We start from the raw sequence: 26197 nt of genomic DNA on the forward strand, positions 1-26197 counted from the left end.
TCTCTCTCTCTCTCTCTCTCTCTCTCTCTCGCTACGTTATTTTCCTCGCCCGCCCCGCGTGCATCTCCCTTCCGCTGTCTCCCTGCCTCCAACCCGCCGGATGCGTGCGCGAATGCGTGTACCACGGGGGCGATCGCGAAATTCGATGACGCGCCGTGCTGCGCCGCGCCGTGCCGCGCGAGATGTTGACAACGAAAGACGGCGGCGGCAGCGGCGGTGGCGGTGGCGGTGGCGGTGGTGGTGGTGGTGGTGGCGGTGGCGGTGGCGGTGGCGGTGGCGGCGGCGGCGGCGGCGGCGGCGGCGGCGGGCTGATGTGGACGACAGCGGCCGCTGTCAAGCGCGACCGACCTCTCTCTCTCCCCTCCCTCCGCTCCGTCTTCATTGACGCGCTCTCTCGCGTGTTGTTTATCCGTTTCTCTGCGTAATTCGTGCGTGCGCCAGCCGCGGGGGCAGACGCGCGGGAAGGCGACACTTCGAGGAAAGGTAGGGGGTGGGCGCAGGGGGGGAAAGCGAGCGCGCGCGCGAGCGACCGTACGGAAAGTGGGGACGCGCCGCGCCGAGAGAAAAATAATACGGGTCAGGACGTAACGCGGCGTGGTGCCCCCGCAGCACTAAGCGAGTGCCGCTGTTGCTGCTTACGCGTATGTGCGTGTGTGCGTGCGTGCGTGCGTGCGTGTGTATGCGCGCGAGCATGCACAACCGCATTTTGCTTCGCCCCGGCGTGCGCGCGCGTTTCTTGCGCGCTTCCCGTTTCCTTTTGGGACCGAAACGCGCGCGCTTGCCGAGCCTCTCCTCGAGGAAGGCAAGGAGAGCCTTTCTTCACGCGTGCGAACTGCAGCGCGATAATTCCTCCACCCCTCCCTCGCCTGCCGTCTTCTTCCCGTTGCGTTTCTTTATCTCGGAGAAACTACACGTTGTGCTGTTATATCGCGCAAACTACTTTGCTCGGAGACGAAGGGAAACATTTCGCTTCCGGCGATCGCACGTGGAATATCAGCTTACGACCGTAGCACAGCTCCAGTGGAAACTTCAAAGTTTCGTATGCATTTGAATGTCTGAAAGCGCGACAACTTGAAATAAAAGCGGGTGCCACGTTTCTCGGTCGGAGCGGACCCTCCCTTGGTGCTTGACCCTCCGAGAACACCTTGTTTTTCACTGCTTCCCTGAACACAAGAGGTCCACTGATGCCTGACAGTGTTTTTGAAAGGGTTTTTGGATTCTAGAAAATCTGGAAAAAAAACTCTGATACACGCCTTTTTCATTCCAAAATACGATTTCACAATTGTTCGACCCGAAACGTTTTTTACTTTTTTTTTGTACGTGTCCGAATTTGAGGCAAAATAATTTGAAATTGAAAATTTGCTGGAGTCTTCAAATCCTCCATGCGACCTCGGAAAGTTAACAATTTTTTTATATCAATTATTAAATATATTCTTCAATTATACTTTTTCAGAAATATCAGTCTAGTCAGAATAATTTTTTCAAGTTTTTTAATGTGTTCGTCATCAAACATAAGCATCGTTATTAACTCTTTAAGGCTTGATATGCATAATTATGTACATTCACTTTTCAAATGTTATATAAATAACAAATTAGTTATTAACTCTTTAAGGCTTGAGATATATATATATACACACACATTCGCTTTCCAAATGTTATATAAATAATAAATTAGCATGTTTATCTGCTTAATACTCTTAATTCATTCTAAATGGAACTAGATTCCGTTTTAATTCGAAAAACAATGTTTTCGTTAAACAAGCTATTGTAAGCTTCAACAGCAAATTCACTGACATTTGATTTTGGTATAACATTATTCACGGAAACAGGTAAAAATGATAATTTTCCACTTTCTTATCTAGGCGGTTAAAAATAAGCAACAAAATTTAGTATGATGTAATGGAAGCAAATTTCAAGCAGGTACATTAAAAACATTTAATGTCAAAAGAGCACTAAATTTCATGAACGTACTTTTCAGTTATAGATACATAAAATTTAATGCACCTGTGTAACTTAAAAATACCTTAAGTTTTATGACATTTTTAGCAACGTATGTCATCTTAAAATATGAAAACTGTTGTGAAAGTAAATTTCAATTGTCAATTTTTTCAGACGTAACAAAGATAGAGTTTGGAATCTGAAATACATTTATACATAGAAATTGTTATTTCACTAGAAATATTTATACACGAGTCAAACTTAGAACCTTTTAATACAGATTAAGATCACATTGGATACTGGAGACAAAAGTTATCGCTCAAGTTATTCGTGTCAGTCATCTGATGTTAATCTTAGAAATAATTCTCAGGATCCTAGCTGAGAATACTTTTTTTTAAACCGGAAAACCATGCCCAAGCTCATGTCACATTATATTTTCAAACAATAGATAAAAAGTGATGAATGTGATAAGTATATATCTCTCTAGTCCTTAGCTCTTTATAGAGCGTGGTGACCCCCTCGTATTTCTATGGTGACCCGCCTCGTATTTCTGTGGTGTGCGCTTGTCACGATTTACACAGACATACGTGATCTCCAGTTTAAACGCGAGTTTCGAACTTAATTTAGAAGGGTTTTCATGGCAAGATACCCTCGGTGGTTGCCATTGCTTTCGAGAGGAAGGCGATCGAATAAAATCAGATGTTTCTGATCAGTGGGATTTGAACCCGGATCTTCGGCACAGAGAGCAAACGCATGATTCTCTGCGCTACGATCACTACTCATCTTAAAGCAATTAGCTTTTCAGGATTAATATGATTGTACGAAAGATCTAATTCTCTAGCTGAGGCACACATGTAAACATGAATTCACATAATTTTGTATAAAATCGTATCTTTTGAAAATTAATTTTATACTACTCATAAAATTCCTCATCAAGATAATACGATCCTTTTGGATCATATTATGAAGAAAAACTTTATTCAAACGAAATCGATGTCTTAAAGGGTTAAATTTGACGATCAATTTAGATGCTGTATATTTCTAGTTTACGATCGTTCTCAAATGCGATAAACAATATTGGCAATTTGTAGAACTGAAAAATATAGTATATTTAATAATTAATATGAAAATATTAAGCACCAAGATCCGCTCCGAAAATTGTGACATTTCCTCTTTCTTGTATTCTTCGCACGCTCTAAATCCAACTTATTCACGGAAAAAAGTAGATTGGGCGATTCAGCAAAGCTATAGCTCAACACTTATAACCAAGGAGATTTGATAGTTCAACAAAGAAATCGTGGCTGCAAACAATGAATAAATTGTTAGAGCAATTAGTTTTTCGTTAAACTGAAGAGAAATTTTTTATGTTCAAGTAAATATATTTATTTTTACGTCATTGCCTTAATTTAAACAGATATTTTCCAAGTTTAAAAATAAATTATTTTATACTATTAGCTAATATTTATTTAAATCAAAGAAATGACGTTAAAATAAATATATTTACTCGAGCATAAAAAACTTTTTTTTAGTGTACAATGAAAATTGCTAACGTGACAGTTTTTTTTTCGATTGATTTTCACAGAAAATTGTCTCGCTGTATTAACAAATTTGCTGTGCTATTTTGACAAATATGATTATAGTTTTAATCATTCACTTTATCCACCTATAAAACTTTGTTACTTCAACATAGAAACCTGGCTTTCCGTATATTACGATGGATCTGTTGAGTCCTTAGTTGCTTTTAATAAATCTTTTTTTCCGTAAGTTATTATTAATAAATTATTTATATCGAAAACACGCGAGCGACACCGCGGCACCCTTACACAATTCCCCATAACATTACGTTTACGGTAACGTCTAACACATCCATTTGATGAGCGTTTGAACTTTCGAAACGGTCAACGATAAGATCTTCACGAGGCGCGCACGCTCTTTACGCTACTGCGTCTGCCTATTCTCACAATTTAAAGACCCCGTTTGTGGAGCGGCTCATTACGTCGATCTGCAGTAGCACGGGAAATGCAATCGAGACAAGTGCGCTCTCGAGCGGGATGAACGACTCGGGAGACGTATTATTTACAGCCAATGGTACACGGGATCGATTAACGCGGACGTTCGATATACACTCCACCACCCCTCCCGTCCGTATATCGGCGTACTGATCTCGAAAAGGACAGTCGTTTGAATCGGTTAACCATGAGGGCTAACGGCGATGCAACAGGCCCTTAGGATCGATCGCGCCGTACGTTACTGACGTTACCGAGAGCGCTAATCGTCGCCGACTGAATTTTCCTGGCCTATTTATATCTCGCAGCTAGAGCCGCGATACAAAGAGAGATTCACGGCACTTTCAAGATCCGTAACGCCAATAAAACACAAACGAGTAGAAAAAGGCGTAAGAGTTGGCCGAAGCTCGCGCACTTTCAAACGGCACATTATCTGTTAGCGCGAATAAATATAAAATGGACAACCAGTGTCAATATTGGCCAGGTAAAATATAACGTTGCGCCAGTTTTTATTAAAAATTTTAAATTCAAGTGGAATTTACACTATTGTAGATTCAATCAGATTTTTCGCTGCACATCCGGTGTTTAATTATGATGATATTTAATATCGAGTTTAAAAAGCCGACCATATATGTGTGTGTGTATGTGGTGTCCCTCGAAATTTTTCGCGTGAAAAGGTCAGATCCCGATCCGTCTGTGCCGTCGTCAAACTTTAACGCCACACAAGTGGGACGCCGTGTATTTATTCCTCGTCCCTTATATCTTATTCTTACGCTCCACTCGTGTGTGTCTCGAGTTCTCTCTAATCAGCGTTAGTTAACCAGGCCCGTCAGCACGACTGATCATCCCCTCTTCCCTCGGCCTACGAACGGGGGCCGCCTAATTTGTCCGTGTGTTGCTGCGCGGTCGGCGCGTGTCATCGGCGAGAGTCGAAATGCGAAAATTGTCGTGCGCACTTTTTCGAAACGGAGTATAATTTCGCGTCGGTGACTCATCACTCGGCGGCGCTCGCGGATCGAGATTATCAGAGTGGCTTTTCCACGAAATCCGCGCCACGCAATAAAGCTGCGAGCGCGCGTCGGGAGTTAGCGCACGACGATTATTTTTGCGACGCGGGGATTTTTGCTTCCGGGAAACATGACGGCAGGCATACCTACTTTTTGTTCCGCGAGCGACGCGCAAATTGAAGTCGCAATAATATCTCGTCGTTACACTGTGTTCATATGCGGTGTGTTTGCCTTCTTCGTGGACGACAAACTCGTCATTCTGGAGTGTCGTCTAATATTGATCCGAGAATAACTCCGAAATCAGACGCAATAATGTTGCACGTCAGGAAAAAAAAAGATGTGCAAGAAAAAAAAATGAATGAGGATGATCTTTTTCTAAGACCTGACAAGTTTCTTTCGTTTCTTCGAAATGCATGTATTTCTCGCTCGCATAAGACTGCATTCATCCGAGAATATTTTAAAATAAATCTTATCTTATGCGTAATTTTTTTTTACAAAGGAAGGTCGCATTATCGCTCAGCAATTGCGATTTTAATATACTGTAAAGAGAGAGAAATTTTTTCAAGTTTTTTTTTCCTGATAAGACTACTTTTTAAGAAACTTGAAATCAATTTCAGGAAACCCATGAAGCTTTGTTTTATACCATGCAGAAAAAATTTATGTTTAAATTGATAAAATCATTTCTTTACCATAGTTTTTTTTTTTTTTTTTTTTTAATTATGAAAATATCTTTGAGGAAAGTAGAACGTTATTCGATTTGAAGAAATTATTAGCCTTTCTAAAGTAAATAAATTATTTGTTCAATTTAAATAAATAATTTTTCAATTCAAAGAAAGTACTGACAGAAATGTAAGAAATAATTTAGTTCTGGTTTTAAGAATATATTTCTTTCATTTAAAAAAAGATTTGTGTTGCACAACTGTTCCTTAATTGTAATAAAAAAAACTATCAAAATATTTCTTCAAATCAAAGAAACTTTTTCTTTTTCAACCGTGTAGCAACGCACAAATTTCTCTGATTCAAACAAATTTTTCTTTTACTCGAAGAAATATTTCTCTGAGTGTACATCAATACAGAATAATCCTCGTTTTCTAGTGTTCGATGTTCTTAGATGCTCGGCGCGACACTTGAAAATTTATTTTAGCGCGATTAGCGCTTGACAAGCGTCAGCGGCTCTGACTAACGCAATAATTTTTTCTTCCTTTTTTCCCCCCCCCCTCATTGTCTTTTGCGTTCCATAGCATCGCTTTTTTACGTCGCATCGTAATGCGACACGACGATTCCTCGACCGGTACTGAAAATCGATCGAACCCACTTTTAATCGCCGAGGAAAAACTTTCGACCTTTTTTTTCTGCACGAATTGCGTTATCGCGGCAAACCTTGCGTCACGATTCTCGTTGACGCATTGTGGCTGCAAATTGTAAAACGCTTTGAAAAGTAGCTGCCACTTGACGTCATCCGCGATCACCTATCTTATACGTGATTTTCTCGTCACGCGAACTGCATTGCGATTCTATTTGTCGCTCCAAAGCCGCGGGGTTTTTCCAAAAAGAAACATCGGTCGATAGGAGCTACATTTTCTTTTTTTTTTTTCATTTTTTTTTACTTGTACGTTGGATAACCTTATGCCTTAGCAAACTAGTATTTAAAACCTGTGTTTTTATCGAGTTTATTATTGACAGTAGAATACGCAAGAAAATAGACTAAAAACATTTTGTTTTAACCCTCCGTGATCCTATTAGAGATTTGAAGACCTAGCCAAATTTCCAATTCTGAATTATTCTGCCTCAAATTCGGACACGTATAAAAAAAAAACGAAAAATGTTTCGGGTCAAACAATTGTGAAATTGTATTCTGGAATGTTGGAAAAGAGGGTGTGTGTATATCAGAATTATTTTTTTAAATTTTTATTTTGAGATCTTTCCCCAGAAATTCTTTCAAAAACACCAGTGACCCTGTTAGATTAGAAAAATAGCAAAAAAAAAAACCGTTGGACTACGGAAGTTAATTTTACGTTATATTAATAATTTATATTATCACATTAATTTTACATTATAGTATTAATTTTCCTTTATCGAGATGTAGCGGTTGTTAGGTAATATTTGACTTAGGGTTCCTGAGCGCTCCAGAGATAGGTCCCGAACAACGTAAACGCGAAGCATCGATCGGTGACGAGAGAGGCGTCTAAGCACCCTAAGGATCGTCGATAATCGGCAAACAAGCGGATAATGGACGGTTTCGCGTATACCACGCTGCTGTAACTCAATTACACCTGCGGGATATAATTGAAAAACCGATTGGCGGTAATCGGACACGATTATGCTTCTGGACGCTATATCCGTTACGCGTTAAATGTTTACACTCTGTGATGGCATCGAGCTGCTGTTGTCGAGATATTATTGCTGTGCTGTTACGGCAAAACGAGTAACAGCGTATGTGTAATATCATATGGCATTATATGACCGTTTAGTTTAAGGAAAAAGTGGTGTAAATCCTGTTTTGAAACGTCATGAATATTGATGAAACGCTGATATAAATAACATTCCATCGTATATCAATCTTGTAGTTTCAAAATTGAACGTAAAAAAATAACGCGGATCACACCTACCGTGAGGTCTCTCGTTTCTCAAAAAATTGGGTAAATTCGAGATCCCCCCCTCCTGCCCCTAAAAAAAAACTCGGGATTCTTCAAAGCGCAAAAGCCTGCAAAATTTCGCATTAATATTGAATAGACTCTTGCGCAATGTTATCGCTTTAACAGCGAATGCATGATAGACGATAAATTTTTTAACTATAAAAATATGCAATTTTTTTACGCTACGCAGAAATGGCAGATTTTCAAAAATGTATGATATCGCTACCCGGCATCGCGTACATATTCAAATCCGCCAATTTATTCCGCACACGTATCCCCCCTACCTCTCCGCAGTCTATCTCTTTCATGGTATGCACATCCTACGAGTGCAACAGTCGTTTTACGAAATCAAACAATCTAGCAGAGTGCGATCCGCCTACACGATGTGAAAGTAATCGACCGATTTCAAAATTCGCATACTGTATTATTTTATAACCGTGCCGTACGTAAGCTTCCGAACTTTGCGATAAGAAGCGAAGATAAAGTTTCGCAGCTGCGATAATTAATCTTAAATTAGCAACCTCGTCATTCATTTATAGATTCTATGGCTGTCGTAATCTAAATATACCTCGCATATGTAAGCAGCATATTATTATAAACTTAATGTTGCAACGCGACAGCAATCAAGGCCGGGATAGTATCAATGGAAGTCCGTCCGAGATCAAAGGAGGCCAAGTGTGGCCTTCGTGTCGTCGCTCGAGATTTTCAACGAGAGAGACGTGTTAATCCACGCCGATGCCCGGCTCGATCGGCAGGCGGGCTCGGCGGCGCACGACCACCAGTTTAGTAAACTCGGTTTTACGGTGCAGTTGGTACCTCGTTACGCGTTGCTTGTCCGAGATCAGGGCTGTGCAGCAGGGGAGGGGAGGAGCGACCGTACGATTCTGACGCAGTCACGCGGCTGCGAGAGGCACGCCGTGCCGCCGCTCCGCTTCACTCCGCTCCACGCCGCTCCACGCCGCGCCGCGACTGCGCCGGCACATTATGCCGGCTTGTGCGGCTCGTCGTCGTCGCTGCCACTACGGTGCGAACGACCTCGACTCGACTCGATTCGACTCCGAATGCGCGCATGCATGCATCGGGTAGGAGTCGCCGGTCGGCACGCCGATAACGATAACCCTAGGGACGCTCGCGCGGCTCTCTCGGACGATCGATATTTTATTGTCAATATTCCGACATTGACATTATTCGCGGTGGAGCGCGAGTGGTCGGTGACCGAGATCGCGTCGGTGACGGACGCGATATACATCGTATATTTTATGATTATGTTAAATACGGACTGTGTCCCAGAAACGGCGACCTTAACACACGACCGGGGACTCGCGATGAGGTCGCATTTTCGCCCGTTCGAAATCATTCCGATGCTCGCTATCGAAATATCTTATTCGATCCAACTGACACAGAATTAAAATTTCCGCGAAACGTTATTATAATACTTGATCGCGATGACACGAAAGCTTGGTGTAAAGGCGAAAAGGCCGCTATTGTAATTGGAAAATTCTTTTTGCGCGTCACGATGACGCACATTTAAGGAAAAAGTCCACTTTGTGTGGACTCGGATTGAATATCTTTCAGATAGAAAAACACAGGCCGCGCCTACAGCCAGCCGGATATGTTATATTCGGGATATAATATTCCGGAATTTACAGGCGATAATAAATATTTATCGGCCCCGAGTCTTTCCCCCTTGTGAAAAATCAAGGGGCTTGTATTCCGGTTGCTGAAAATTGCACGGGGCATTCCTCTATAAGAACATTGCACTCTCAGTCGGATCGGGCTGCGCAATATATCGCGATATAACGCTGTTTTGATGCCGTCCATCGTGAATAATGAATGGCGGAGCCGTTGGGGATGGAGACGAGGGACAGAGGCGGCGAGAGACAGAGGAAGAGAGAGAGAGAGAGAGAGAGAGAGAGAAAGAGAGCAACGAGGAGAGAGGGATCAATACCGATGATGATCGAGAGCAGCGACGTGCCTCAGCAGTGGCTCTAAGTTCCTTAGAGCCGCCATGCTCGGCTTCGTTTTAGAGCGGTTGAACGGCCGCCCCCTCCCCCTCTCCTCTTGCCCTCTCCCCCTCGGTCGCGTGTGTTTTGCCGCGGAAATATTCGCGATTGGGTGCGCGAAACGTTCGCATAATATTTATATCGCTTTGAACGCGTTTACCGTGTGCCCGCGGATTAACGATCGTCGTGACGGATTTGTTTTCCCGCTCTCCCGGGATAAAAGTCGTGCGAGCACATAAAAGGCCGAAGAGAAAACAAAATAATGGAACTATAGGAACAACCGTTGTTTACGTTACGGCGGAAGTTTTCTACGTTTTAAATTATGTACCAGGCCGAAGGCTACAACCGAACGTACTATTAATTAAGAGGGAGAGATTTCGAAAAAAAAAATTCCGCGTTCTTTACCGTTACATATAATAAATATTCATCGATCATATATTTCGTACTGACGGAATTTTGGTGCTCGTACTATATATATCTATCTACATATATATATAATACGTGTGCGTGTGTGCGCGTGCGTGTGCGTGCGTGTGTGTGCGTGCGTGCGTGTGTGTGCGTGCGTGTGTGCGTGCGTGCGTGTGTGTGTGCGTGCGTGTGTGTGTGCGTGCGTGTGTGTGTGTGTATTATATATATAAATATACGAATATATATATGTATAATATATATCTCTATGGTCACGAATATCCGCCAGTACGGAATTTCGTCATTTATAAAGCCGCAAGGTCATCGACATTCCTACCGCGGAACCGGTACAACGAAATATTTTCAGAGTCGACGCACAGCAGCGAAGCCACTAAATTATCATCAACGACCGAGAACGATGTCCGATCGTATATTACAACGCTGTCTCCGTCGTCATCCCGTCGAGTCGAATTGAGTCGAGTCGAGTCGAGTCGAGTCAGGCGCGGCGATTATTGTTCGGAAGCTGGAAACGTTCTCGCCACGTCGGGCAGGTCAGGGTGTGTCTGATCCCGGCGCGTGACTGGAATAGTAGCCGAGATAAAATCGATCGCGGCGATCGATAATTGGGACACGCGCGACGCGAACGGGTGAATTGGCGAGAGCGCGCGTGCGACGAGTCGTTCGAAATAACTCGCGCGCGCGCGACAATACGCGACTCTACAATTAAGTCCGTAGACACCCACTTTTTTTTCTGTTAACGGTCCTCTGAAACCCGAAGCGTAACAAAACACGCAATTAATCTCTTATTCTTCCGCCACATTCTACGTCTCGTTTCGATAATAACGCATAAACAATGCGTGCCGGTAATTGTTTGTTTAATAAGCTGTCTCGTCATCGTGTCGAAAATGTCAAGTGATATTTAAACAGAACGGAGAATCAATACCAAATTTCTTGATAAAAAATCCTTTCAACGAGCGTTCGTCGAATTAAAAATAGTATTCCGATCTCATTGGTATTTAGTTTTAAGAGTTTTAAGGGGGACACTGATGGATAAAAAAAGTTGATTTTTTTTTAAATTTTATTTGAAAAAGCCTCTGCTGAAGATTTGTTATACAGTCCTGGAATAACAGACTAAGGCACATAACAAATTTTATTTTTCATTAAAAAGATATTCAAACTGAACGCGTTTCTCTCAAAAAAAAAAAAAAAAAAAAATTTTTTTTTTTTTACTTGGTTGACACGTTTTCTCAAAAACCACTGAACCGATCGCTTCCAATTTTTAACAATATATTTAAAATGCATTGTTTACCGTTCGATCATAGGTTTTTTTTTTTTTCAAAATTTTAAACCATTTTTATTTTATCGTTTAAAAACGAACGAAATTTTTCCTGAAAATTGTAACCTCTGGTGAAAATAGTATGTTTATTCAACATTTAAGTGAAATGTTTATGAGATGGGAATTTAAACATGGAATTGTTTGTGAGATGTTCACGACCGTTTGACAGACATTCGAAAAGTGTTGTATGTTTTCAGAATGTTACAAATGTTTGGAGAGTGTTTTATTAAAAGTGTCCCATGTTTTCAGAATGTTGCAAATGCTCAAAGGAACATTGCAACATTCTGAAAACATTTAACACTTTTCGAACGTCATCAAACAGTTGTGAACATTTCATAAATAAACAATTCCATGTTTCAATCTCATAAATACTTCAATAAATTATTTAAAACTTTAATTGAACATCTATTTAACACTTAAGCAAACATCTTATAAATATATTTTTGACAGGAAACTGTCAATTTTTTGGCGGACTGCCATTTCGTTAAAAATTATTATGTTTAAAAAAGCAACGATCAAACGATAGTCACATCATTTTGAGATTAAAGTGACACCAATCCATTTGTTTCGGATATCTAGAAATGAAAATATCATGTCAACCGTGAAGGACGGATTTTTAAATAAAACAGACTTTTTTAACGTTTTATTTCTTCGTGATAAATAAATATTTTTAACTCATTTTTAAAAATATATTATATAAAATGTTTATTATATAAAACATCCCATTTATATTATATTACATATTTAATGTAAGTTATTACTAGCACAATTGCCAAAGTCAACTCTATTTTTTTAACCCATCACTGTAGTGTCCGGCCTTAAGAATACTTCTGATAATGGAGACATCGTTAGAATAATCATTACACATGGCCGCAAAAAAGGGAATCCACTAACATACTTTAAAATGAGATAATATTAATTTTGAAAAAAAATTAATTGTACTTGGATTTAAATAAATTTGGGTTAAGCAAACTTAATCGTCGTTAAACCCGGCGGACGTGTCGACGCGACGCGACTGTTTTAGAAACGGCGCGTTTCCCGCGGCGGCCGGGGGGCAGGGGGGAAAAAAGAGAGAAGCTTACGGATGTCGTGAGTGGAATATTTTACACGGATTTATCATTAGCGCTTTAACGCGAATCTCTTGCCATTGTTGCCGCTCGCGATAATTGGCCGTTAATGTACTTTCTAACACCGAGTGCCGTAAGCGGTAAAGTGCACGCCGTGCGTATTGTTGAGTGCCTGATCGGGTCCCGATTCGCGCCTTTCCACCTTTAATTCCGAGGAAATGGGGGGACTCGAGTCGCTGGGAACGCGCCGTCGTCGCGCGGAGATTTTCTCACGCATAACGGACCAGACGGCGGCGCGGGCGCGGGCGCGCGCATTCGCGAAGCCGATCGCGTAATTAACGATTGACAATCGCAAGACTATACGACCGGCAATAGTTATTACCGCGAGATTGGAATTCGATTTCTCGAAAGTCGAATTGTGCAAAAGGAACTTTTTATCGATAGGTGTTATGAGGTTGTATAAATTAATTCGGGTGCCTTTACTTTTGACGTTTCGTAACTCTGATCTCAATGTAAATTTTTTTCTTGGATTTTTTTCTCCAGACCTAGCCCCGTCGAATTATTACCTGTTCCGATTGCCCCAACGTCACCTGGCTGACATACATTCGAAGATAGTGGAAGAGGTCCGAAAGAGTCTTGAAAACATAGTCGGTTCGAAGCTGTCAAACATTTTAAAAGTGGCACCGAATTAATTTATACATCTGATAGTAAATCATTAATATTTCAAGGAAGACTTGATAGATGTGGCATATAAATGGGATATTTTGAAATAAGAAACATTCGTCACCCGCATTATTCGTACACGTACGGCAGCTGTTATAGTCATTATTTATGTCTAATTGTACGCAACAGACCGCCGTAAAGTTATATGATTACAAAACGTCGGGGTTAGATTAAAAAAAAAAAAAAAAACCGGGTAAATTGAAAAAAAAAGTATGGTCAGCGGACGCGAGGTGATGAAACTGCCGCCAAGTGGATCAAATTTCAAAATGCTAGCAATACTACAGGAAGCCGCGAAGTCACCGGCTTTCTCTCCCTTCGTTCGCGTCGCAAAAAAATTTTAAAATTCCGCGACTGTCGAGATACGCCGCCGGCGAAACCACCGTCTATGATTTAATGCCGGAGGAGGCAAAACTAACGCTCGCCATTCCGGCTGCTGCAGCAGCAGCAGCATGGTCCGCCTACGGAAAAGCGGAATGAGCGTGCGAGCGAGCGAGCGTGTGACAAAAAATCGCGACACGGGATGGAATCGGAGAGAAATCCCCGAGGGGCACGCTCGCCGATTTATTTTACGTGAAAGTTACTGGCGTAATGTCAGAAAGTTTGAAATCATTACACCTTGCTCGCTTATGTGCGTAAACGAAGGTACTCAATCGGGAGACGGTCAGATTAGCTCACGTCCCGCTCGTTCGGTCGGATATAGGATTTGGTAACCGCGCGGCGCTGACGTAGAAACGGAAAATAAATCTCACCTTGTCGCGCAAACTCAATTTTGAAATTAATACCTTTGCAATCGCATACAATTAAAGTCCCGCGGCTCGCGCTCGGCCGCTTACAGTTACCTTCGAACACACACACACACACACACACACACACACACACACACACACACACGCCACTTTTAATCGATACACACAGCGTCGTGTGTTCGTGTACACACACCGTTGAACTTGGAAACCGTTAGCTACGAAAAATCGAGCGATTCTCAGAAAAGGGGTTACTCATGCGACTCGACGTAATTTGCGAGAAGTCAGTACTGTATAGATTACAGTCAGCGGACAGTCCGCATAGATTTTTTTTTCTTTTCCCCTCGCGAATGTAATCTTTTAGGGTTGTGATTCATCGATATTCCCGCGGGATCGTCCGCGTTATTTTTACGATCTTGGCACTTGGCGGTGAGTAAAAATAACTGCGATTAAAGCCGTAATATAGCCGTGTCTATGCCTATATACGTGAAAAGGCGTAAGCGGTATATAAGCGCCGTAAATTATTTCTCCGTGCGACGATGGAATGTCGTTAATTAAAAACGCAAATAGTGGTCGATCGATCTACCCGCTATGGACGGCACGGAAGATTAAACGCTCATAAGGCTACGTAGCAAAACGGTCCCACACGAGATTGTATACTACAAACTCAACGCGAAAAGAACGGTTTTACTGAAGTATCTAAAAATTCAGCTGGATGCATATTTGTGAAAATAATTTTGTTAAGCCATCAAAATAATTATGTTGATTCACTCGAATTGGTCGATGGAATGTCAACATTTTTTGCAGTATGCTCATTATGCTTGAACATCCGTCATTATTTTTATGATTCGATAAAATTATTTTCAGATCTGTATCCAATTAAATTTTTAGATACGTTCTAAGTGAAATCGTTCTTTCTGTATAGATAGTCTCTTGAGGACGCAAAACTGATAATTTAAGCGCACGGAAAACGACATTTTGAAAAGTTTAGCTATCTAACTTTATTCCATATTCACACATCACTCAATTACGTGAGCAATAGTTTCTTCAATTGTAATCATTATCGACATAATTAGTTTGTATTGAATTTTTTTACTGAGAAAAAATTACTAAATTTTAATAAATATTTGTTTGAATTCTTGAATGAAATATTTATTTACGGTACATAAATATTTATTCAATAAAAGAAATGATAGTATAAATTACATTAGTTGATTCTTGTACTAAAAAAATATTTATTTACATTTAGCAAATATTTCATTGCAAGTATTCAAACAACTGTTTACTAAAATTTTCTCTTACTGTAAGTATAAACTTTATAATATTTTTATACTCATATATTTTTAGAATTCTTATCGCGAAACACTCTTTTTTTTATTTTTTCCAAGCTTAATTATAGAAAAATAATTATGCAATGTTATTTTAGGAATTACATTGTATTACATTGTACTTCTAAATTTTTTTTTCTAAAGATAAGTTTTATCTTGAAAAGCAATTATCTTATTTTTCAAACACGCTCGTACTCACAGTTAACAATCTTTCATTACTCAATAGAAAGATAAGCATACTAAGGCAATTAGGAGGTATTTCACTTTAAATAGGACACGCTACATATTACCTATCATTATTAAAAAATTAAGCGCACGCTATTACGATATTTTTGGTGTCATTTGAAACGTCTTCGCGAACTATCATGGGAACGAAGGTCTAGATTATTACTTCAATTACAGTACTTATTATACAGTGAGACTTGAGTCGTATTGTCGCACGACCGGGCATGCGAGAATAGAGAAATCTCTCGAATCTTCGCGTCCCCAAACAAAGTCGATTTGTGTTTTCTAATTGCCACTAATTGCGCACATGAGAGGAAGATTCACCGTTTCTCGGAGCAAAGATTCCATCGCAAATTTCGTGATTATACGTTGCGAGAGATCTTATGAGTACTCCAATTATTAATAAACGACCTCTACTTCGGTATAATTAACTAACGCTTAATTCAGTCATTTCCGCGCCTGTAGAGATATTCTGGATTAATATAAGATGTCCTGGAGGTACCAAACTTAATTACAATGCTCGATACTTCTCGAATGAATTTGAAATTAAATGTTAAACTTCACAAAATATTAGTGTTCTGTTACAAGCGACTTACAGGTGATAGAAAATACACGGCACTTATCTTGATTAAATTTAACCTTCGGTGCAAGTATTAAGATGATAGAATCTTCTTATTTAAATCCGAATGGACTTTGTCATTGCGGAATTTTAATTGCTACGGTAAATAATGTGAATGATTAATAATTGCGACAAGTTCTCTCCCTTGAAAAATTCTTTCTGTAGGAAAAAAACCGCTTCGAAAAAAAAATTCTCCGAAGTTAAGTCGAGGAGATTTCTAACTGCTCTGCCCGAGACACCCCGTATTACTCCTCGTGGAACTCTCCGTGAAAGTTCAGTTCTGTTCATCGGAAGTCTTTGTGCTGCGCCGAATGAAGAAGAAGAAAAAAAGATTGATACTTCGCAGCACTTCGGGGAAAGAGGGTAACGATTCTACAGTGTAAAACGAGAAAAGGAAAAGTCTTTTCTGCGTCGTACGTAGCGAGCTAAGCTGAGCGGTGTTACCGCCAGATTATCGATCGACGCGAAGCTTTTTTCCCGCGATTCGCTATATCTGGCCTAGCCTGGAAATTCATTCGATTTGTAGAAACGACTGGCTCGATATCTTTCCAACAACGGCGCGCTTGAAACATTGAAACGCAACGAAAGACGAAATTATCGGTAATCAACGGCATGAATTGCGCAATTTCGTCGCAACATATTGACTTCCTACACGGAAGCTCATTAGCGATATGGTTAACTCTTGATTACAATTTTCCAGTGGGGACGAATTTCTCGGTCGATCATAAAATTGTGTGCAATGTCGAACGTAATTCTAGCGGATAATTCGAGGGAACGTGAACTTGACAAGAGGATCCGAAATAACGTCGCGTTAATATTTGAGCCTTTCGAAAGAGAGAGGAAACTCGAGTTTAATCGAACCAGACGGAGTTTTGAAAATTACGTTAAACCGTCTCGCCTTAAATTCTTTCCATTTCCAAGTTCGATTAAATTTCCTTCGAAAGTAAATGATTCATTTGTTCATACGCCAGACAATTTCCCATGATGCTTAAGAAACGAAATTATTCCTGGGAAAATGTAGCGTTTTATCTCGCCGATATATAAGAGCAAACCAGAATAGCGTAAGGTATCTGTAACACTTTTGCGTCTTTCGTTTTGCAATTTTTAAAAGTAGGTCACGACGATCGTGATTCGCAATTAGTTTCTTAATATGGAAAAAAAATTAATTCGCCCGATTTACGCGCTGCTGCTCCGTGCGATTTTACTTTTACGCGACTAAAAAATTTTTTTAGATAATCCTCAATTAATAATTAATCACTCTCTTCGTGGAATCTTCGCGAATTGTTTCGATACGCTCCACCATTTCGCATAATTTATAAGCGCAAAATCCAAAGATAGCTAAAAGAAAAAAAATGCGCGAGGATAATGGAATGTCCAGTAAATTACCAGTAAAACCAAGGCGATCCCTCATGAAAAAACAAGCAGAAAATATTAAAGATAACACGTAATAGATGTGCATACTACTTTTGTATTCATAATGTGTGTTTTTTTTTTCTTTTTTAAGAATCATACGAGCCATTAAACAGATTATTCGGAATCTTTTGCCTATTTTTTTTAATTTTATAATCACAAAAAGTTTTTTATGATTTACTATGATTTTATGATTTTATTATGACTTACTAAATAGTATACATATATTAGCTGTACCTATACTCTCTTTCAAAAGTCGGAGACCGCAGTTTGGAAAATTACGACAGACATTACGGGGAGAAAGCATCATTAAACGCCTCTCGTGCCGCGCTATCGCGCCCGGCCACGTTACATCTGGCGCGTGGCTCCGATTGGGATTAATTCTCGCGGGACGCGTGGCGCATGCACACCAGTCCGCCGGGATCGGCGAAAGAGCACCTGTCGATCCCCCGGACCGCTCTCGGCGAAACGCTCTTCCGAACGGATCATCGCGCGATTCAATTTGGAGCGAGCGCAGAAGTGCCGGCCGGATATCGAGGGCGCTCGCGCCTCACACAAAGCGCGCGTGCACCGGATCCGTACTACGTGCACGCAGTGACGTGAATAGCATAAATTCGGGAAATCCTTGCGGAAAATTCCAGATTTTCGTTCTTTATCTGAAATTACTTCAAAGAGTCTCGCTCTTTCATCCCCCGGAATAATGTCAATGTTAATTTCGTTCTTAGATCCTACGAGCACTTTATAGCAGTGCAATAATTTGTAATGGTAATATTATAACACAACACACTCTAAAGGAAGCGAGATTGTGTGGCTGACATGACTCAATGCCGTAATTATAGTAGATGACGAGTTCAGCATCCTTTATATGTTCTTTATTCCCTATTTTGTTTCCTTCCTTCTCTCGCTCCCTTCTGTCACTTCTTTTTACATGCTCGCCTTTTTTCCACGTCCTCTCTTTTTCTTCCTTCTTTGAAATTATATTAATATCCACAGAGCAATTTTTAATGCTACAGCAGAATAAATTATTATTCTCTCTCGGAATAAATTGTTAATTTATTCCTTTATTGCATTCTACGTTTCTGTATCTTCTTTTTCTCCCTTTTCGTTTCAGTCTCCCGAGGAGTCTCCTTTTATACCCTGATCCCTCATGAATCAAGCCCCCCTCACCAGGCGGACCCCTCGGTTACGCCATTGCGTACGGTGCATCCGCTTCCGATCCGTGTCGAGCTTCATACTAAAAAATATAGCGCGTAAGCGTTTTAATTAAGGCACATGATACGGGATAGCCGTTATAGATATTCGCCGGTATCGACTGTGCACATCCCGAGAGCTGTCCATTAAAATATTCAGGATCTGCACTTTTTGACGATCGCGAGAGCCCCCTCGCGCGTGTCCCCCTTTCGCTGTCGAAAAATCAATTTCGCCAGTCGTGTGACGTCAGCGCATCGAGCGAGGATTCGTCGTCGGGATGCGTTGTCGCTTCGTTCGTTCGTTCGTTGGGTTGTACGCCGACCCGTAACTTCGGGATGTAAATTTATCCCGCGGGGGTGTCGCGCGCGCGGTCAAAACGGGGGCGGCGGTGTCGCCAACGGCGGACATATTTTTACGGGGCGATCCGGTCGCGAGAGACCGGACCGCGAGTTTTTCGTTCTCAAGCTACATCTCGAGCGAAGTCGCTTGTGTCCTCTTCGAGTAATTTATTCTTCGCTATATTTTAATGCAGAGCAACTTTTTCGACTAAACTGCAAGGAAAAAATTTATCTTCAAACGAAAAAGGAATAGTAATAAAGTTTCTCAACTGCTTACAAATATATTTCTTCCAAAAAAAATCTAAATCTTTTTTTACTATCTAAAACTTTTTGTGCGCGAATTTTTTATCGCCGTTATGTCACAAGAGAAAAGTTTCTTTCGCTCGCAGACAAAATTTTTATAGCTAATGTTGCATACGTCTGAGATTTAAAATAAAAGAGATATCCTCACCGAGACACGAGACGCAATAAAATGCACATAAAGAATAAATATAAAATTTTACATTCGTAATTTATCGCATGGTATTTTTTATGTAACATTCACATTAGTTTTTATGTTATATTAATATTTATCACGGTTTATTGCACAGGAAAATTTTTTTTGAATTTTTCCTTTAACTATCGTACGAATATCATGCATTTAAAAATTATGACAAATGTCAAAGATGTAAGCTTGGTATAAGGAATAATTGACAAACTTAAAAGTTTAATCTATCGTAAACGGTGAAGGCCACCCCGCTCCCCCTCCACTTAATTGTAATCGAGTAATACCGTGTGTTATCTCGCGACATTTCAGCGCTCCGATATTTTATTTAACTTAGCGTGCACCGATATACAAACCGCATATTAGGAGCTCAGATCTCGTTCACGTTCGCCCGCATTTGTCCTGTCTGATTGGCCGCTACGCGGTGCGGCAGTCATTCTCTTATCGCGTATCGGCAATATTACATTTTAATTCTTATTGCTTTTACCTTACTTTTATTGTCTGCCGTGTCTCGCCCGCCTCCGCCTCGTCGATCCATTCCGGCGAGCCCCCTTCTCGTTCGCGACCGTCGCGAATTGGCTCGCTAAAAACGAAACTTCTCCCATTTAACCAATGCCGGCTCGCCATCCGCGACGATAGAAAGCCCGTAAGATTTATGTAAAAGCGCACCGTCTACGTCAGCTTTTGCGAGGCAATAATTCTGCCTCCACCGATCGCGCCGCAAAAATGCAGCCGAGAGATGTGATTGTCCCATCGCGTTTCCCACTGCTCATCTCCTACCATCACGAAGAAAAAGCCATTGTATCGTCGCAAAAAGGCGCAAACGATTTGTTGGTTATTCAGAAATGTTAATATGACGTGCGCGACGTATCGTGTAAGATTACTCGAAATGAGTTTATTATCCTTTAATATCAAAAATCGGTAATCAATATCGTTTTGTATTTAGTAATCTGATTTGTGCATAATAGTCTCTGCGGGGGTATTAATTTCTCTTGAATTCCAAATGCATCCCTGTATCTTCCGTCGATTGAAACGCCATGTTAATTCCTTTCCGCGGCATATTGTATTAATATGCCTTTTTTTGGCGTGTCTCTTACTTTTAAAATGTATAAAATGTAGCTCAGGGTAATACACGTCGGCATTCATTTTGTGCATTGCGTGCAATTAAAACGTTCGCCAGAAGTTACAAAAGGAAGCGCGTTACGTCCGTGAATTTGTATTTACACGTGTTGCGCCCCGCGCCGGACACCCGCTGTTGCGGCGATCAATGGCGCAAATTAATATCGCAAATTTAAAACGACGTTAAATGAAAAAGCGACGAGCCTTTTGCCGCAACCTAATATCGTAAAACCGTTGATAAAGTAGCCGCAAGCCGGGCGCGCTCGCTTTATCGCGACCGTACATACGTACGTGTCCGTTCGCTCGAATGTGTGTCGGATGTGTAACGCGCGACGTTTCGGGCATCGCGATTTTTAATGCCCGCGGCGCATTCGCGCAATAATGCGCGGGCACGTGGTGAATGAGACGACGGTAATTCGCACGGGCGCGAGCGCGCGCGCTATCGAGAGTAAGAAGTCGTTTCTCCTCGCCCTCTTATCGACTCGCTCGAAAATTCAAAGACTCGCTCGTTCGCTCGACGGCGACGGCGCGTCTGTAAAATTTAATGAGCCGGTGAATACGTGTGTAAAGCGCGCGCGGTGATCGAAGGTCGTGCCGAGGCGAATCTTGCATGAGGTCAATTTGACTTCAACCATAGCGGAGATATTATTCTGGCGTTTCCAATTATTAAATAGAAAACTATACATATACGCGATTCGCGAATTGAAATTATAACATTTTACACGACGACGGGGGGAGAGTTTTAGTTCGATGAATTATGTATCGTGTACGGAGAATAACTGACGTGGATTTTATCCGCACGCTAAAGAAAAAAACTTTACTATCAAATCACATGTTGCCACACACATATACACACATACACATACATAGGTAGGAGGAAAGAAATCTTATTAAACTTGTGCGCTTTTTTATGCTCTCCTGCACAATTTCGGCGTATAAATAGCCTTATTTTCCGGCAACCCGGAAATTTTTTAGCTCGCTACAAACTATCTAAAATAACACAGGGGCTCGCGCAGTCCGCGCGTTCGCGATCGTAAGAAGCAGGAGGGGGGGGGAGGGGGATAGGGAAAGGGGTTTGCGCATGGGGCTGTCGACGATACGACGACGAGGGACGTGCAAACGGCGAGGGTGCAGGGAGGGAATGATAAAGGGGTGGCGCGCGCTCGAAACGGAGGAAGAGAGGGTGTCTCGACGGAGGAAGAGGAGGCGGCGGTCGGTGGTGGAAAGCACCCCCCTCGACTGAAGAGGTGGCCGTGTGTGTGCTAGTGGTGGCACGAGCGCGCGCGACGGTGGTGGAAAGGGATTGTTTGAGAGCATCGACGAGGCAGACGGGGCCACTTGCCTCCGCTCGACACCCCTTTACACACGCCTACTCTTTCGCTCTATCTCTGTCTCTCTTTCTCTCTCTCTTTCTCCCCTCCCCATCTTTCTCTCGTCGAGGCTGACGTCACCAGGCGGTACATACTTTTAAACGAATAATGCGAATTGATTTCGCGATTGTCGTCGTCGGCCCGGCTCGCCGATACGCGATTTTCCGTTCCTCCCTCCCCCCCTCCCCCTCCTTTTTTTTATCGTGGAGCTCTCGTACGCGGACGCTTGATACGTATCGAGCGATTCTTTTTGGTGCGCTATAGAAACAGAGCCTAGAGACAGCGGAGAATTAGTGACGCGATATTTATTAAAACAGAAACCAATTCCCTGCAGCGCGGCCATTGCGATGGCTCGTACTAAATTGAATCCAGAGAATAGTTTTCTATAATAACGAGGAGGGATTTATTAATTACATTACCCGTCGCATTATTGAATATAACGCGAACGTCTACGATCTTACGTGCGTAATTTAAAATATGACGAATGCCCGATAATCGCGGAACGCATAATAAGCGTTTGAAGCTGCGACGAATTTGCAACGTAAGTACGATTACACAGTATCCTAAGATTAAATTCAGTGCTTTTTTTTTTCCTTCCCGATGACACGGCAGACCTGCTGCATTGCACGGCGATTCTTCATTCCGCGATATTATCCGGTATCCCTCGATGACTGTTGTCAGCTACACGCGCCGCTAATTAAAAACGATACGAATCGTCCGACGGACAAAAGTAAAATGTCATGGCGGTAATACTGTGCCTCAGTCGAGAGCAATTATATCGGGGCCGTGTTACAACAGCGTTACCGCTCCGCAACTACATCACTACTCTACCGTGACTTCTATGCGGCGCAATCGCGACGGCAGCAGCAACACGGTAGTAGCGGCCCGGCACACCATCAGCGGCAGAGCTACGGTGCGGCAACGTGCGCCAGAAAAACCATTCATCGCGCGAACAAGCGGCTCTTTTGGCAGCTCGAACGTACCACGCGATATGCACGCCGGAAGGCCAGGAGAGCGTAGTGCTACGATTCATTTCCCTCTTTTTTTTTCCACCTGCCCATCCGCACGCCCGCTCTTTTCCCAACGGGCGAAGTGTACGCACCGCCGCGCCGTACGTACTATCGCCGTGGTGTTTAAACCGCGATCGCGTAACTGCGAGCATGCGGGAAGCGGCATGCTGCATAATCCGCCCTTTACAAATTCGTCGCACGCGCGCGCGCAACGAGGACCACGTGCTACCTCGCCCTTAACCCTTTCGTGGTCGAGATTACGCGCACCCGAGGTTGTTGATCTTAATTTTTACAGACTCCGCGACGGGCGGGAGGTCCACCTTCTTTATGCGAAAATTTTATCCAAAATTACGTAATTTCGTACATTTTAATATAAACGATATAAAAAAATATATCTAATAAATTAGCGAAAAAGGAAAGAAAGAATGTACGAAATTGGAAGAAAAAGGCTTAAGAGAGATACGAGATTCAAGATTTTCAAAAAAAGATGCTAAAGCTTATCAAATTAAAAAACGTAAAAAGTTTATCAAATTAAAACGGAAAATGGATCTTAATAATACTTTCTAAAATGAATATAAAAAACTCGTGAAAAAAAACTTAAATTTGAAAAAGATATTCTCGTTAATTTAACGATGAAAATGTAAGGTATAAAGTTCCCAACGTTTAGCGAACGTTTTTCTTTCGAACGTTTTTCAGGCGACAGCGAACCAGCCGAGATACTCGATCCCACGATTTCCTTGCTTTCTTCTTTTTTTTTTGATGCAGATTGCGCGAGTACACATAGGCGTAGATGTTATCTATTCCGCGCCGACAAAAGTTCAAATTACTTCGTTAAAACCCGATCGAGAGTTATCTCAAACAATCTCGGAGCCCGCAGACGTGACACCGATGACGCAATTTCCAGCTACGAGTCTAAAACGTTACGCGAGACTTGCATGCGTTCTCGCATTCGTTGAAAATCTGTATTGTGTTGTAACTAAATGTGTTTTTCCATGTCGCCCATTAAGTATTTCGTCATCCTGTATGACGAGCGTTCAGGCATTAATCCCTTTATTCTCGAGATTAGAAAATGATCTAAGCACATGTTCGACAAGATATTCCTATTTGATCAAGTTTCAAACGTATCGGGTGTACAACTTAATTCTCGGCTTTTTTAAAGAAAATATTTATGAATAATCTTTCAATCTTCGAAATAGTCTCCATTACTTTCTATAAACTTCTGCTATCTTTGGGATAACTGGGGAAATCCTCTTCGGAAGAAGGATGGTGGTTTTGAATTGATGAACTCGTCGGTGCTTCTGCCGACCTCTTCGGAAGACTTGAAGTGAGAATCAACCAGGTGATGTTGCAGGAGTTGGAAGAGATGATAATCCGAAGGGTCGAAATCGGGAAGAATACGCCGCATAAGGAAGAATTTCCCGACCCAAGTCGAAGATGATTTCCAAGGTTGTTTTTGCCGTGTGCGTCCGCGTATGGTCACGGAGCGGAACCCAACGCTTTTTGAATCCTACCGAGCTCATATACGTTTCAAAATCGCTTATTGGCTCACTATAAATGCATTTGTAAGCTCTAATTAAGTCTGACAAGGATTTTCTTCTAAAAAGTTGCTCCAATTCTTCGTCTACAACTCTCTTCGGTTATCCAGAGCGTTCGTCATCTTGGAGATTAAAATTGCCATCCCTAAACTTTTGAAATCATTTTTTACGTGTTCTATAAGATACAGTACTCTCTTAATTTAAATCAGTGAAAACTCACTGATTTGCAGTGCATATTCACTGTTTGCTGCAGTTATAAGTATACCACTGCGAATCAGTGAATATTCACTGTTTGTACCAGTGACATTGCCTCGTCACTGTCTAAATCAGTGAGTTTCCAATAACCTGTATAATTACTTACAGTAGTTACGTCTTCAGCATTAATCGACTATTATTAATGTGCATATTAATACTTACCTCGGGGCTATGAGTTCATGATGTAAAACACAAACTGGACATACACCACTTGTCAAATAGAGTACAAAATCAAACTCGACCTTATACCGCCGGACAAACGCATTTATAATCGGATAAACGCATTTTGGCGGGATTTCACTATTTCATCAGTGAATTTGTCATAGTTCACTGATTGTTTAGTGAAATATTGAGTCTCTGATGGAATCAGTGAAAATTTCACTGATTTAAATTAAGAGAGTATTTACATTTAAGGCCGAGTAAATCATTTCTTTAGCCTCAGTGGTATTTTTCTTTAGTTGAAATGCGAAAAGGATTCAGTGTTTCAGATGCGGCTTTTTGAACATCTTTCTACCTTTTATTACTTTTTTTTTTTTAAGGTTATAACAGCAGTACCGTCAACTATTCCTTATACCTCATTTTAAAGTCAAAGGATGACGCTTTAAAACGACTATACGACGGGGAAAAAAATTAAATTTGAATAGGTGCTGTAGTTGATTAAATGCAAGGAGAGAATAAAGTTGTATATCTAATATATATGTTTAAAACTTTTGGAGCTACAGAATATTTCTCCAATTTGAACATTCTGTATTGAAAATACTTATTAAAGCGACAAGGGCGAGCAGGGAAAGGGGGGGAGAGCGGGTTTTCATTAAGATAAGCCGACGTTTCCCTTTTATGATTTAAAAATTCACTCGCTCCAAGTAGTCCGTCGTAAAAGAGGAAACCGATAACGTCGTTACTCGTCTTTCCTTCGCTCGGCCGGCCGTTGGGCGACGCCGCGGATACGTTAAATAGATTAATCGCTTATGACGCATCGATCGAGTGCGACTAGCGAGCGCGCGCATGTCCCCGCTCCTTTTTCTCCTCGGGAAATTGCTATCGGTCTTTGAGAATTAAACTTGGCCTCGGCCCACCGCGCCGCGTCGAAGAGGGGACGAACGGCAGGATGGTGGATTCATCATAAACGAGACGATGCTCCAGGAGGGAAGAGACGAGAATGCAGGTTGTGTGTGTGTGTGTGTGTGTGTGTGTGTGTGTGTGTGTGTGTGTGTGTGTGTGTGTGTGTGTGTGTGTGTGTGTGTGTGTGTGTGTGTGTATGTGTGTGTGCTTCGCGCGGCGAGAGATGCCGGGGACATTAATTCCGGAGTCGATCTTCTTCCGACAAAACGAATCGACGAAATCGGCGGAATCAGTCGCGAGCGTACCTGGCGTCGACAGCTAGAGAACTTCGGCGATTTTTATGTGATAATTTTATATCGGAAATTTAATTCTCTCTCTCTTTCTCTC

The 26197-nt window shown here is 41.7% G+C and overlaps 1 protein-coding gene across 4 annotated transcripts in view; it reads left to right on the top strand.

Annotated features, from left to right (window-relative positions):
• LOC105195710 overlaps positions 1-26197 on the top strand; it is a 128339-nt gene that overhangs the window by 8975 nt on the left and 93167 nt on the right. The window lies entirely within an intron of this gene.

The sequence above is a fragment of the Solenopsis invicta genome, chromosome 16 (genome assembly GCF_016802725.1).
Source record: "Solenopsis invicta isolate M01_SB chromosome 16, UNIL_Sinv_3.0, whole genome shotgun sequence".
Lineage (NCBI taxonomy): Eukaryota > Metazoa > Arthropoda > Insecta > Hymenoptera > Formicidae > Solenopsis > Solenopsis invicta.